A 15725-nucleotide genomic window follows, 5' to 3' on the forward strand; every position below is an offset into this window, starting at 1 on the left:
GATATTTTTCAATTATTTGTCTTTTTTTGCCTCTTTTCCAGCTTCATCCTTAAATATCCTTAATATGACTTTGCTCAGCTGGGTCTCAGGCCAAACTTCCTTTAAACCATTTTTGTCTTCCACTTCTCACTGTTTTATTTGTCAATATTGTTTATAATCTTTCACCATCATTTACTGAAAGATTTGAAAGTGAATTTGTATTCTAAACCAGTTTTGCCCTTGGAAGCCATGTCTTTTTGCTTTACAATTAAGTCACATTTTTCAGTCAAATAAAGTAATTTTTAGATTTTTTTTGGTCTCATAATTTATTTTTATTGGTTAAACTTCATTACAAAATTATTATAATTATTATTGATGCCCTCATGTCTATCCATTTCCTAGTTTTTGGCATAATTGACTTGCTTAAATGGGTCACATTGAAGTTACTTTCATTGCATGCCATATCTTCTCCTCATATTTATTCTTCTGGCTTTGTATTCATTTTCATCTTTAGTCTAAGTGGATAGTTGACAAGGCACAGATAGCTGACTTGGGAATAATTGTCACATCAGTACCAAGTCATTTCCTATTTGTTTTAACATAATAAGTTTGCTTTTCTTCATGTGATATTAGCATTCTTGCCATATTTGGCAAGGAAAATGGTTGACTAAGAAAATACTCTCCATCAAATAACTCTGACAATGATCTGAAATAAAAAATAAATAATAACTGAACATAAATATAGAATATCAAAAGCTATTATCTGATAGATAGTCAAAGAATATAAACAAATGGTTCTCAAAAGAACATCAGACTATTTACAATTATGTGAAAGAATACTCCAAAGCATTAATAATAAGAGATGTAAATAAAAAGAACATTGAGCTTTCCCTTCAAACCCAACAAACTGGCAAAGATGAGAAAAGATTGGAATAATACATGTTGGAAGGGCTGAGGAAAGACTAACACACTAATGCAGTGTTGGTAGAGCTAGGAACTTGTCCAACCATTCTAAACATTCATATCCTATGACCCAGAGGTCCATCAGATAGTCATAGATGATAAGGAGGTCAATGATAAAAAAAATAGACAAAAATATAAAAAGATAGTCCCTAAAATATTTCTAACAGCATTTTTTTGTAGTAGCAAAAAACTGGAAATAAAATAGATGACCAACCATTAGGGAATGACTAAACAAGTTATGGCACATGAATGTAAAGGAATATTATTGACCTATAAGAAATAATTAATATACTGAATATGAGGAAGTATGAGAAAACCATTATGAACTGATGCAGCAAGAAAAATGAAACCGATATACACAATGACTAAAATGATGTAAATGAAAAGAATAAAAATAACAGAGCCAATGAAACTGAATGCTATGAAATTACAGTCACCAAGCTTGGCTCCAAGGAAGATGTATGATGATATACCTCCTTCCCTTCTTTGCTGAGTTTCGGGGTAATAGGAGGCAATAGATAGAATATTACATTTGATATTCAAATTAGACGATAATGCTGGTTAGTTTTGCTGAACTGCTTTTGTTAATTTTTCCTCTCTTTTTTGTTTCAATATCCTTTGTTACAAAGGATGAGTCTCTGTGTATAGGAAAGGGAAGGGCAATATATCTGATATAAACATGTAAAAATAAACATCAATAGAAAGATTCCATTGAAATTAATTGAAATTTGAATTATCAAAATGAAATCAATATACAATAGAAGAAACTTTGACTTGGTGTTTGAGATTGGAAGATTCTCAATAAATGGTCATTTTCTTTCTGCCCAGTGATTATATGTATAGGATTTTTCCCCCTTAAAAACTGTGTCTTTTATTTTCTTTTTTCCCTAAGTTTTTGAAACCAGATGAATTTCACATTCTATACTGTTTTGTTTTACTTTAATTTTTTTTTTCTCTACATGATCCCAGGTAATGTGACTAAGACTTTACCAATTAAAGTCTAGTTGATCTCGTATGCTACTATGGCTGGCATAATGCAAATAGAACTCTATACACCCTATTTTAAGGAGGCTTCAATCTGAGACTACCACAGGTATGTATACGTAGTTAATAAAGCATTGGCCCAAAGTTGTGGAAAACTGACACTTGTTCCTCCTGCCAGGGATAAGTACCAAATATGGCATTCACCTCCCCAGTAGCTGAGTAATTCTGAGCTAAGGATTTTACTTGTGTCTTAGAGAAGGAGCATTTGAGGTTTTGCCACTAAATAAAAGGAACAAGTTCATCCACACAACTGTGCAGTTGTCTCTAATCCCTAGGGCATGGTGCTGCTCTCTGGAGAGAGTTCGATCAGGTTCCTGCTGAATGCTACTACAATTCACCTCAAGTGGTGTCACAGGGCTCTTCACCTTGTGCCAGATAATAGTTTTTCCTTCTCGTTTTAAAAGATCAGCTCCTTCTACACTCCCTAAAAGCAGGGAAATAGCCAAAAGACTCACGTAGCAGATTCCTGTTTTGTGGGAGAAAATCAGACACAAAATCCTTGCAGACCCAGCCCACATTGTGGACTCAAGAGGTTCCCTAATTAATGGTTATGTAGCTTACCTACTCCAAGTTGACTCCCTACTGCATATAGAATAAGATCAAAACTCAAGCCTTGCATTCATTCAAGGTCCTTTATAAGCTGGCCCCACTTTAACTTTATGGACATATTTTCTACTATTTCTTTATATGAGGTAGCTAGATGGTGCAGTGGATAGGGCACTGGGCCTGGAGTCAGGAAGACTTGAGTTCAAGCCTTAGACACTTATTAGCTACGTGAGCCTGGGCAAATCACTTAACTTCTCTTTGCCTGAGTATTCTCATCTGTGAAATGGGGATCATAATAGCACTTGCCTCCCAGGGTTGTTGTGAGGATCAAATGAGATAATAATTGTAAGGTGCTTAGCACTGTTGGAAAGTAAGCACTATTTATATCTATGTGTGTGTATATACGTTAACTATAGTTATCATTGTTAGGGTAATTTTCTCATGGGAGTTCTAGCTTCTCTCAGCAGAAGCTGAGGGTCACAACCTGTTGCGTGGCAAAAACAAGGAAGTCTCACAAGACCTGTCCTTTGCTGACACGCAGCTCCCATGGTTGGCTCGGCTCTCCTCTCATTGGGAGAAAAGTCCTACTCCTACCCATGACACGAGGGCTACAGGTGTCCAGCAGACTTGGTGATTGGCTATCACGTGGAGATCATGCTTTGATCAGGTGTTACTAGGGATATAAAAGAAAGCTACTAGCACTTAAAAAACAGAGCTTCTGCCAACTTGCTGTTCCCACCTCATCAATGCGCCTCCGGGTTAAGAGTATTGAGCTGGTCTCATGCTCACCACTGCAGCGGCCGCATAAATCATCATCATCATCATCATCATCATTATATGAAGGTAATTGGTTGGAACAGTGAATAGAGTGCTGGACCGTTTAGGAAGACTTGAGTTGGAATCCTCAGATTCCAACTTATTGGCTGTATGACTCTGGACAAGTAACTTAACTTTTCTTAGCCTCGATTTCCTCATTTGTAAAATGGTGATAATATAGCATCTACCTTGCAGGTGAGAATCAAATGAGAAGACGTTTGTAAAGCACTTGGCAAACCTTAAAGTACTATATAAATGTTGGCTATTATTAATCATTATCATTATAATCATATAATTATATCCTTTACTTTGGTCAAAGATACTTGCCATCTCTCAAACATATTTTATACTTTCCATCTATGCATATTTTCCCCTCTATCTGGAATGACTATCTTAATCCCTGCCTATAAAAATGTTACCTAACAGATAAGGCTAAGATGGATGCTGCCTCTTTCATGAAACATTCCTTTACTTCCTTCCAAAAGGATCTCTCCCTCACAAATGCTCCTTATTTGTACCAGTAATATAATATGATCTTCAAGAATTTGTAATTGTTTCATTGTAGATATCCCACCCCAAAATTCCTTGTATTTAAATAACTGCATATATGTGATTACCCTCAATAGAATGTAAGCTATAGAAGGCAGAAATTTATTTCTTTTTTATCTTTGTATATCCAAATATAGTCCTTAGGTTTTTTTGTTTTGTTTTTTAGGCAATTGGGGTTAAGTGACTTGTCCAGGGTCACACAGCTAGTATCAAGTGTTTGGTCTGAGGCTGGATTTGAACTCGGGTCCTCCTGACTTCAGGGCCGGTGCTCTATCCACTGTGCCACCTAGCTGCCCCTCCTTAGGTTTTTTAAAAAGGCAACTGTTTAACTGAATTATTCAAATGGGAGTGTATTGCACTGGAGAAAATGTGCAGTGTTTTTAATGACTTTAAGCTTTTCTCTTAAAGCACCCTTTTATCATGAATATTCTTCAAGTGATGTTGTGGCTGTGAGTCATGAAATCCAACCATCTTCAAAGAATTGATGGCCTGGGTCATACAAAGGATAATGGTGAGCATGGAGTGAGCATAGCATCCACTATGGCTTAGCGGATAGACAGCTGATCTCAGAGTCAGGGTGGCCTATGTTCAAGTCTCTGATATATACTGGTTGTGTGATCCTAGGTGAGTCATTTAACCTTTTAGTACCCCAGGCAATTAGTTAAGACTATAAATTGTATAACAGAATAGATATCAAGCTATATTACTGGCAGGACTTTTCTCATAAAGCTCTTTCCACTGAAAAAATTACAGGTCTGGACCAAAAAAGAATAGACTGCAGCATAGTACTGTAACACTTCCTTTGGGGGTTATTTGGCGAAATCCTCAAAGGAATGGCCATTACTGTTCCCAGAGTTTTAAGAGTAACCATATGGGTGGCTTTGGTATAAAATATTATTAGTTCATGAGCCCCCACCAGTGTGTTTTCCGTTAACAATCAGCTAGTAGATTAAGTTCTTTAGCAAAGGCATTTAGTTATGGTTTAGCAAGAAGAATCATTACAAATTATTTCCCCAACAACAGGGTACAATTTCCCATAAATATATCCAGAATCCAGGATGGAGGAAGAGTGGACCCAAAATTCAAGAACAATGGTAGTAAGATAGTATAGGAGACACATGGCCAAGGGACCATACAATTCCGAAATTTCAGGGTCTCGGTGTTCTTCTCTCCAGAAGGTCTTCACAAAGTTCACTTTCAGTCACTTCACTCTTCAGCTGGGTTAGATCTTCACAGGGCATGAGCTATCTATAGAACTGGTGGCTCAGCTTGGCTTATCCAACCTAGGGTGCAATGTCTTGGCTGGTTGGGTCAATTTTCTACTATGACTGGGTTGTCTTTCAGTGGCTGCATTGAATCCTTACAAGGCTCTCTGGCTGGGTGATGGACAGGTCCAGACAAGCCACTCTACTGTTACTCAGTTGCTGTGCAGTCTCAGAGAAAAGAGAGAACTTGGGCTAGGATTGTTAAGAAAGGCTTTAAAGATGAAACGGACCTTGAAATATGGGTTCATATCATATCGGCACTGAACATAAGACAGAGACTCTTATATGGGAATTTGAGAGAATGATGTGAAAAAAGACTCTGAAAACTTTAGACTTATACTCCTGGTAGAAGCAAGAAAGAAACGCCTAAGCATCATTATTAACCAAACACTGTGTTTCCTTAGTTTCTGTAAATTCCCCATTCAGAAATTGCATACCTATCTTGCTACCCTATTTGGAGACTTGTTTTAAATGCCGTGGTGGTGGTATTTTAAAATTTTTATTTTTACATGTTTGAGTTACTTTTCAAGTTTCCTTGAGCAGAAATACTGGAAATTTTAATGTACTTGGACCAATTAGTTGGGGAGTCAAAAGCTAGGATTAGACTCTAAGGCCCTTTAATTCTATGCTTAAATGAGAAGACATTCCTACTTTTAATTTGCAGCCTGATACTCCATTTCTTGTAAGAATAAGTCGTGGAGTCTCAGGTGGAAATCTACCCTTCTGACTTTTCAACCTTTGCCATCTATTTTTATCAAGAATTCAGAAAAATAAGGTGGGTGTGGTTTTAGTAATAATGAAATTTGTGCCCATGAAAAATCAGAAGATAATGATGGGAAAGGTCTTGGTTTCTTTGATTTTTAGATAGAATAACTAAAAATTTTGATTACCATGCTGTGCGATACATGATGCCCAAAGCATGTATTTCCATAGAAAGGCCCATGGTGTCTGATTTTTTCCAATGAAATACCCTACAATTCACGTGGGGTATTAAGTGGATGAGTCCTCATTTGTAGAAGAAAGCAATCTCTGCTTTTATTTAAGGTAGTAAATTCAACAGTCTTTTACTGATGGCAAAAATATGAGGATCAGGGGATAGATATTATCTGGAGTAAGGGGTAATGATGAAGAGTAAGGCGAAGAAAGAAAACCATAGAATGCCAGAAAATGCTACTTGTAAACATTAGAAAAAGTAGAGATTTTGGACTTCTGAGCAGTTTGTGAAAGCAAGGAAGAAAGGAAATAAGTAAAAGGAAAAATCCACGAAGGAAGCAGCTGTGTGAATGAAAGCATTTGTAAGTGTGTGTCTGTAGCCAAGCAGGCAAACCCTGAAGGCTTTCAAGAAATAAGAGCTATGGATCACTTTTGATAACCAATGGCAGAAGACTCCCCTTACATCCCTCTTCCCCCATTGCTCTTTCATTGGTATTCTATTTCAATCCTTCATTCCTTCTACTTAAAGTTACTAGATCTTCCCTCATTCCCTTTCCTGGATTCTTTCTTTCTTTTGCTATAGATTGTTCTACCCCAGAGGTTCTGTGAGTTTTCTGAGAAATGAGCAGAGTCAGCAACTCCTATGACCTTCTCCTCAGACTGGCCCAGCTTCTTTATAGTAAGTTGTTGTTGTTGAGTCATTTCAGTCATGTTCAGCTCTTTGTGACCCTATTTGGGGTTTTCTTGGCAAAGATGCTGGAGTGGTTTGCCATTTCCTTATCTAGCTCATTTGATAGATGAGGAAACTGAGGCAAACAGGGTGAAGTGACTTGCCCAGGGTCACTCAGTTAGTAAGTGTCTGAGGCCAGATTTGAACTCAAGAAGATGTCTTCCTGACTCCAGGCCCAGTACTCTATCCACTGTACCATCTAGCGGCCCATAGCGAGTTGACCATTGTATTATTTCTATTGCTTCAAAGTTTTACTGAGTTGAGGCAATTTTGTATGAGGAAGACTGGTTGGAAGTAGCAGAGAAGTAGATTTAGCCTCAGTCTAAATAATAACCTCCTAACCACTACAGCCAATGTGAAATTGGCTGCTTTAGGAAAGGCTAAGTCCATCCTCTCTTCTCCCTAAAATTAGAAGTCTTCAAGTAATGATGGATGGCCACTTGTCGGGAGTAAGTTTGGGATTGGGGAAGGAATTTTTTTTGAGCTGCAGTTTGGACTAGGTGACTCTCCCATGCTTCCTAGCTTTGATATTCTATGATCCTAAATGTAGGAATTAGGCAGAAATGGGTCCAGAGTTCCTAAATAATAAAAATATATTGGCATTTTGGGTCATACATTGTGTCAGAAGGGAGATAATGAGTTAGAAAGGGAATGCATCTCTGGGCACTTGTATAGTATGTGCAGATAGGGAGGGAAGGGTGGTGGGTAGGGCGGTTAGATTTTAGCTTGGTCCTAATTAGTATTTGGGGCAACTAAGTAGCACAGTGGATAGAGTGCCAGGCCTAAAGTCAGAAAGACTCATCTTCCTGAGTTCGAATGTGGCCTCAGACACTTACTAGCTATGTGCCCCTGGCAAGTCACTTAACCCTGTTTGCTTCACTTTCCTCAATCTGTAAAGTGAGCTGGAGATATTCCAGTATCTTTATCAAGAAAACCGCATATGGGGCCATGAAGAGTCCCATATGACTAGAACAATAGAACAACAATTACTATGCACAACGAAGCCTTGAAGTGGTTGTATTATTTGAATTCGTACTACATGTTTTACATAGTCCTAACTTCATGTAATGTGGCTTTGAATACATGTGACCACTTCATTTAATTCATTATTCACACTAATTGGCTGTATTAGAAGAGGTTCTGCTAGAGGAGGCAGGTACCAATATTGACTTCCAGAAATCCATTTCCTCATTGATACAGCCAGAATGAGTAGGGAACGAAATAGGGAAGTGCATCTCTTCCTTGTAAAGATTTTAAATAATAATTTATAAGAATTAGGCTGCAAATATAGGTATAAAGGAAGGGAAGAGTTCAAACCATTGTCTTCATATTTTAAAAAAATGAAACAATCAACATTTCTGCTTTTATCATTTGAAAATGCTTTGTGATTTAGATAATTATCTCAATTTCTCACTCCCTGCTTTTCCTTGTGTAGTGAGGTAAGATGTGATTTTTATACACTCAAAAATAAATTATGATGTTAGAAAACATAATGTGTTAACCCAGGCATCGACTAATTGAATCTTAATGAAAAGGTTATGGACAGGAACTAGAGAAGGCTGTTGGCCTATTAATAAAGGAAATGGTTTTACTGTGATGCTTTCCTAACTATAGGAGTCTTTTCCTGATATGAATTCAAATATAACCTTCCTTGAGGCCAATGAACTACTTTAAAATTTTGGTATGACTCTTGAAACTGTTCTAAGCTTCACATTAATTGACATCAAAGAACATGGAATAATAAAAGTTTAGTGATGAAAGAAACCTTCAGAACCATCTACTCTTACTTTCTCATTTCATTGTTTTGGAAACTGAGACCCAAAGACAGTCTTAGCTATGATAAAGAGATCAAGTTCCTCACAGTGCTGAAATGTAGAGGTTTCTGATAGCACTTCTACTCTTTCAGCAAATTGAGTCAACTGATCTTAATGCCTAGTTAGTAAGGATATAAATACTATTATATCTTCCACATTGCAGGGATTTAGGGGTGTGGTGCCCCTGTGATCTGGAAAATCCTTGTAAAATTTTTTGGCCCTCCCTTCGTGCCAGAGAAGAAATCTGAATTATTGTGGCATTAAAAGATAAAACATGTTGATATTATCCAATACTATACATATATTTTCTGCATTTATGAGTTTCTTAACTGTGTCATCTGTTGGCCTTTGCATGTTGTCTGTGGCTTCCACGAAACTCCCTCAAAATTCCCATTTGATTTCTTATGCTGATATATGATGATATATCAAAACTACTATGGGGAAAATTGTGATATGAAAGGGATAACTGTAGACCCAAGTGAACTCCTTCCTACTCTGCCCCACCTTTCCCTGCTCTCCACCAATGACTTTATAATATCTTGGAGTCTCTAAATGCTCCCCCTGCCCTCACCCCTCCCATTTTGGGCCTTGTGTCCTAAGACCAGAGATCTTTCCCTTCACCTTGCTTCAAATGAATTCCTTCTGTCCCCCCCCCCCCAGTACATGTTATGATGCTTACCCCTGAGTACTAGAGTTGCTAACACAAGCTTTTCCAATAGAGGCCAAGTTCATCCAAGGGCAGATTATCTATGGAAATCGCAAAGTATGGTTTTAATTTTATTATCTGAACAAGAAATCCTAAGAGGTAAAGAGTTATATATGTGTGACCTTATTGTTGTTGTTTTTGTTCATCCTTCATTCTGAAGAGGATCAATGACATCAGGAGGGTGATGTCTTGACTTGCAAGTGAATTGGATTGAAGTGAGGCGGAGCTGAGCAAAGTCATCAGCCTCAGTCTCTCCTCTAGAGTCATCTGAGCCCAGTGGTGAGACATAGGTCAGGATGACTACAGATGGCCCCAGATACAGTAGGAGACCTTGGCCTTTTTAAACTAAGGTCCACCCATTCGAGATTTAAGGCTAGGTAAGAATTGAGGCAAAAAATGTCCTACTTTCTCTACTCAAGAGAATCAATCCTGGAGGCAAAGACCCTCAGGATTTCTGGCCAGAACAGAAATTTTGGCTATTTACACTCGCTCTGAGCCATCAAAACCCAAACATTGAGCAAGTGAGGCTTGGACTGGGACCTAATGGCCAATCACTGAGAGCCAGAGTGATATAACTTTATATGGAGGAGTTGGATCAGATAAGTTGAATGGAATCATAGAACATTAAGGGAAAGGAAGAGGAGGAAGGAAAATGTTTCACTTCCTGGGTTATAGGCCTGTATGAGAATATTTATCTAATTGTTTTAGCTATGAATTATACAACCAACCGGAGCACTTAGGTGGCACACTGGATGCAGTGCTGGCCCTGGAATCAAGAAGACACATTTTCTTGAGTCCAAATCTGACTTCAGACATTTACTAGCTATGTGACCATGGGCAAGTCACTTAACCCTATATTCCTTTCTAAATCTACCATTCTCTGATTTGATGATATTTTACCTGCGTACAAACTCAACATACCCTTGCCAGCTTAGGAAAATTTAAGAGAGTGTTTCTGTTTTAAAAGCTTTGCTTCACAAAACATATCCTATTGAAGTGGAATGAGCTCTGGGTTTGAAATGAGAAGAATTGTACTCCAGTCCCAACTCTGCTACATACAACCTGTATAATTTTTCCCCCTGAGGCAATCCGTGGTTAAGTGACTTGCTCAGGGTTACGTGACTAGTAAGTGTCTGAGGCCATATTTGAACTTGGGTCCTCCTGACTACGAGGCTGGTGCTCTATCCACTGCATCACCTAGCTGCCCCTGACCTGTATAATTCTGAACCTGCTACAGATCATTTCTGGGTCTTACTTTCCTTATCTATAAAATAAAGTGAATATCAGAGTAAAAGTTAAAAAAAAATTAAAATCTCTTTTTCTCTTCTCTATTTTCTGTCAGACCGATTTCCAAATTCCCTTCCAGCTCTAAGACTAAGACCCTATGGGGTGTAAATTACATTAGGAAAGTCATTTTTGTGGCCCATCTGATTGATTTAAAATTGTATTATTCTAAAAGTTTTTATTAGGGAAGAAAAATTATTTGTATGAGAAACTCAAAGTGCTTTACAAAATTAAATCATTAAGAAAAAAATAAAATTAGTTCATGTCTGTTGGTGAGCTAACTTACTCTGTTGTCTTAGGGACAGTATGAACAATGAGTGAGACTGAGTTCATGTGAATTGATGACATAACCAAATGTAAAATGTAATGATTACTCTCATAAGTATTAATTATTGTTCTGCTCAATGAGCTCTCTTTTATTGGTTTACTAAAGGGTGATTGTCAGAGAAATTATATATAATTTGTTTTCCGAACTTAATTACCAGACAGTCGCTTGTCTTTGTGTTCTCACAATTTCAGTAAGAAAAGCATTTGATGTTGAAAAATAGTAGGTCAAGAAAGAACACAGCTATTAGAACATTTGAACTGTGTTTGTGGGGGGAAAGAAATCTTAGATGTGAATCTTAATCAAGGAGACCAGGTGAGTGAGGGAATGATATTCTTAGATCAAATGATATGTACAACTTGGCCACTTTTCTTTCATAATTATTTCATTATTTGTATTTCAGTGTTTAGTATAATGCCAGCACATACTAGCCATTTAATAAATGCTTGTTAATTGATTGATAATTTCAAATTGGAATCTAGAATGGTGTGACCACTTCACCAGGTCAAACAACAGTACATCTTTCTATCAATTTTTCCATAAACTCTCCAACATGGATCGTTACCATTTTTTAAATCTTCTTTGATAATTTGAATGGTGTTAGGTGAAACCTCAAAGTGGTTTAATTACCACAGCTTTTTGAAGTTATTATTGAGTTAGTATGCTAGGTGGAACAGTACATAGAACACCTGACCTGAAGTCAGGAAGACCTCAGTTAAAACCTGGCCCCAGGTTTTAAGTAGTTCTGTTACCCTAGCCAAATCACTTAATTGTTTTCTGCCTCAACCTTCTCACTTATAAGATGGGGATAATGATAACACCTGCCTCCCAGGATTATTGTGGGGATAAAAGAAGACAAAATTTGTTAAGCATTTTGTAAACCTTAAAGTACTATAAAAGTGGGAACTTTTATTATTGTTATTATTATTATTACTAAAAATAAAAAGGCAGGGGATGTATGTCCAACCATTTGAAAATTAAAACAAATAATTCAAGTTTTGTTGAATTGCTAGTAATTGAACATTATGCAGCTTTTTTTTTTAAAACAAATTGTTTGAACTGCGTTTTATCTCAGGAGATGCATGTGTTGTATCAATTTTACCAGTTCTAAACACATGTGGATGCATAGAGATTCCCAGGAACAGATATGATATAATAAGGGCACAGACCTGGATAGAATGCAGAAAATTTGGTTCCCAAGTTAGGGGTGTGCTAGAGCCAGCTTGAACTGATTTGTTCAAACTGATAGTATAAATTTTCAGTGTGACAGAAATCATCAAATGCTACAAATTAGGACTTGATTTATTTTGATCAAATAAACTTAATAAGGTCATGGAAAAACATTAACAACTCAGATTAAACTTAAAAATACATCCTGTACATTTTTTTAAAGAGAGCTGGTTGTTGAACATTTACCAGCACACCACAGATCCTGAGTATGGCTAAATATGGGACTTTGGATGGTTACTTCGGCTTTCTGTGCCTGGATTTTCTTACCTACAAGAGAAATTGTTGAGATTTGTTGTACTAGATTTTTTTTTTATCAAGTCTATTTTAGCTCTAAAATTCTATGATTCTTTGATCAAACAGACAAATGTAGATATAAACTATTCAGTGGGGAGGAAGGGAAAATGCAAGGTGATAAACCTGTTTCCTCTGGTTAATAGTTAAGAACACAAACTAGGGATAGTTGACTACCATCCTAACTTTTTTTTGTTTTTGTTTTTAAACAGAATCCAATCCAAAGAGTCTGTGTTTAGACACAGACTGGAAGACATTCCATTATTTTTTTTCCCTTTTTCTTTTCTTTGTTGGAAATACTCAAGGCAGAACATACACACGCACATGCGCACACACACACACGTGTGTGTGTGTATCTATCTATCTATGATTGCCTGGTTCTTCTCTTCTCTCTGCTATCATTCATTGTTTTAACTTTAATGATCCAGGATTATTTTCGTGGAAATGCTATATTGTGCATTTATTACAGTACTATTCCATTGTTTATTTGTGGCATGGGGTTGATACTCTGTTTTGGAAGGCTATAGCAGCAGAATATGATGCTTGATGGCTCTAATCAAGTTAGACAGGCTTCAGGTCAGGGCCCAATGATGAGCTATATGTTCGGTACTGGAAGTTCAGCTTTGCCAAGTTTTGGAGAGGCTTCTCACCAAGTTGGCTGTTGGATGATGAATGTTTTGACCTTACTAACTCTCAAAGCTACTTAATTAAGTGGCAGATGGTTTGTGACCTTTGTGACGGTGAGTACTTGAACTCATGAAATCAGATACTTGACGTTTCCGCCTTTTCATTTTCTTCATTTTCCTTTTTTTTTTTCATTTCCTGACATTTTTTTGTCCTTAGCATTTTTGACTATGTCACTCTCCTGCTTAGAAATCTTCAGTGACTCCGTATGGCCTATAGCATAAGATACAAACACCTTACCTTGGCATTTAAGATATGCCACTCACTGGTTCCATTATATGTCTAATCATCTTTTATAATTTACCTGCTCTTCATTCCAACCAAACTGGACTCTAGCTGTTTCCCAATCTTGTCTTCTATTTTCCAGCTCTGTCCCTTTGCAAAGGGTACTTATGCTTGGAACCTACTCCCTCTGCAATAATTACCTTTGAAATATTTCTCTTGGTTGGAGAAGTTATTATTTCCTAAAGTGAACCTTTCCTGACCTCCCCAAGCTTAACATCATCTCTCCATCCTCAGATTGTTCCTAGAACCTTTTGTCTGGCTCTCTACTTTGACCTTATCTCATTCTACATTATGTTTTTACTTGTGTATGTGTATTAGATTGTAAATTCTTTGAGGACCAGGAATCTGTTTGTTTGTCCCAATGCCTTGCACAAAATAATTACTTAAAAAATTGTTTAATTGAAAGGAGGGTGCTTTACCAAATGACATTAAACAATGTTATTTTCTAGAAATTGACCAATCAACAGGCATTTATTATGTGCCAAGCCCTATGCTAGGCTCTGGGGATTAAAAAATTTAATTGAAGAAGGCATTTATATTCTATAGTAGATTTATAATATCAACATATTATGTTTTTTTTCTTTTCTTTTTTCTTGGTGTGGTGGAGATCCAGACATATGATTTCATCCATGTCAAAGAGTCCTTGGTATAGAAACTGTCTCTACTAACACAGTTCAGCATTTACTCTGCAATTTAGGTTCATCTACTTTAGATATTCAATACTTTCTCAGCACTCTCAAGTTCTGCTGCCCTGTGATTGGAGGGCTGGAGGGCAGAGCAGTAAACTCCTCCTAAAATCTTCTTTTACAGAGGGCTCAGAACTTTCTAGCTAAACTCTTCATTTTCCATCAATTGTTTTGCTTGGTTTTGATTCCCATGAACATCATTCACCTCCCACCCCCCACAATCAGGTACTCTCTGATGGCCTCCCTACCACTTTTCAGCTTCTTTTTGTGTATTGCCATCCCATTAGACTGTAAGCTTCTTGAGGGTAGGGATTGTTTTTCTTTTTATTGTATCCCCAGTGCTTTGCAAAGTGCCTGGCATATAGTACATGTTTAATAAATGTTTATTGACTATTGACTCATAGGAGAGTTACCTGTACTTATGAGTACTTATATGACTTGTCTGTAATCCTATTGCTACTATATATCAAAGACAGCCCTTGAACTCCTTTTCCTAGCTCTGAGATTAGCCCTTTACCCACTATTCCAGTTTGCTTCTCTTTACTCATGACAACAAATTTAATCTCTTTCTTTTTCCTGTGTACTTCTTTGTTATCAACCTCTAAATTCCAAGAAACCAATGCATATGTTGAGAACATGGTAATTGGTGACAAACAGTAGAATACAGAGGTATTATCTTATCACTCTCGAACGGTCATTGTCACGCATCTTCATACCTGGAGGAGGTCCAGGGAAGTATAGGTAACATATTCTGTTTCCTGATTCCAGAGAAAGAGGTGAGAGAATAGCATTTGGAACTACCTACCTACCCTTCTTCTGTGTTTTGCTCCAAAAAGGGAGGAACACTTTCCCCAACTCATTTGAATTTTGCAGGTTTGGATTATCTTCCAGCTATGACTTGGATTTGATTTAACATTTTCTAAATTGATCCACTCACCTTTGAGTTTGGAGGCTGCATTATACTCTCCTTCCTCAGATTAATGTACTGTCAGTGGATCTGAAGCTCCCACCTTCTGAAATTCATTAACACATTGGGAAATCCTGAGACCAGGTGGCATTGAAAGGTTAATCTATCCTCATTCCTTCTTTATAACAACTTCACAGTGAATTATATCCTAGTCACTTACAGTGAATAAATGCAGGCAGTATATTTTACATATGCCTAAAAGTGCTGTGGCAAGCACTGATGTATTTTTCAGGTGAGAACTGTGAAAGTGTTTTGTTTTGTTTAAATTTTGGGCTATATTTGAACACATCTCACTGTTTCCAAATATTCTGCCTGATGGCAATGTTAGACTAATTTTCACCTTTTAAGTACCTTCTGCTTTAATTCATGGCTTAAAAGAGTGTATCGCTCCCAGTACAAAAAAGGATGTAGTGCTTTGCACATATATCCCATGGGCACAGAAAGTGAATGTTACAGCTTAAAAAGAAATGATGACCCTTACCCTTGCATTTGGTTGATTGGATGGAAGGAAGCAACATTCATGAAGTGCCTACCATGTGCCAGGCATTGCGTTAAGCACTTTATTCATATGATCATTATAATAACATTTGGAGGTAAGAGCTATTATTATTCCTTTTTTTTTTTTTTT

Source organism: Vombatus ursinus, unplaced genomic scaffold (assembly GCF_900497805.2).
Source record: "Vombatus ursinus unplaced genomic scaffold, bare-nosed wombat genome assembly UNPS02014832.1, whole genome shotgun sequence".
Taxonomy (NCBI): domain Eukaryota; kingdom Metazoa; phylum Chordata; class Mammalia; order Diprotodontia; family Vombatidae; genus Vombatus; species Vombatus ursinus.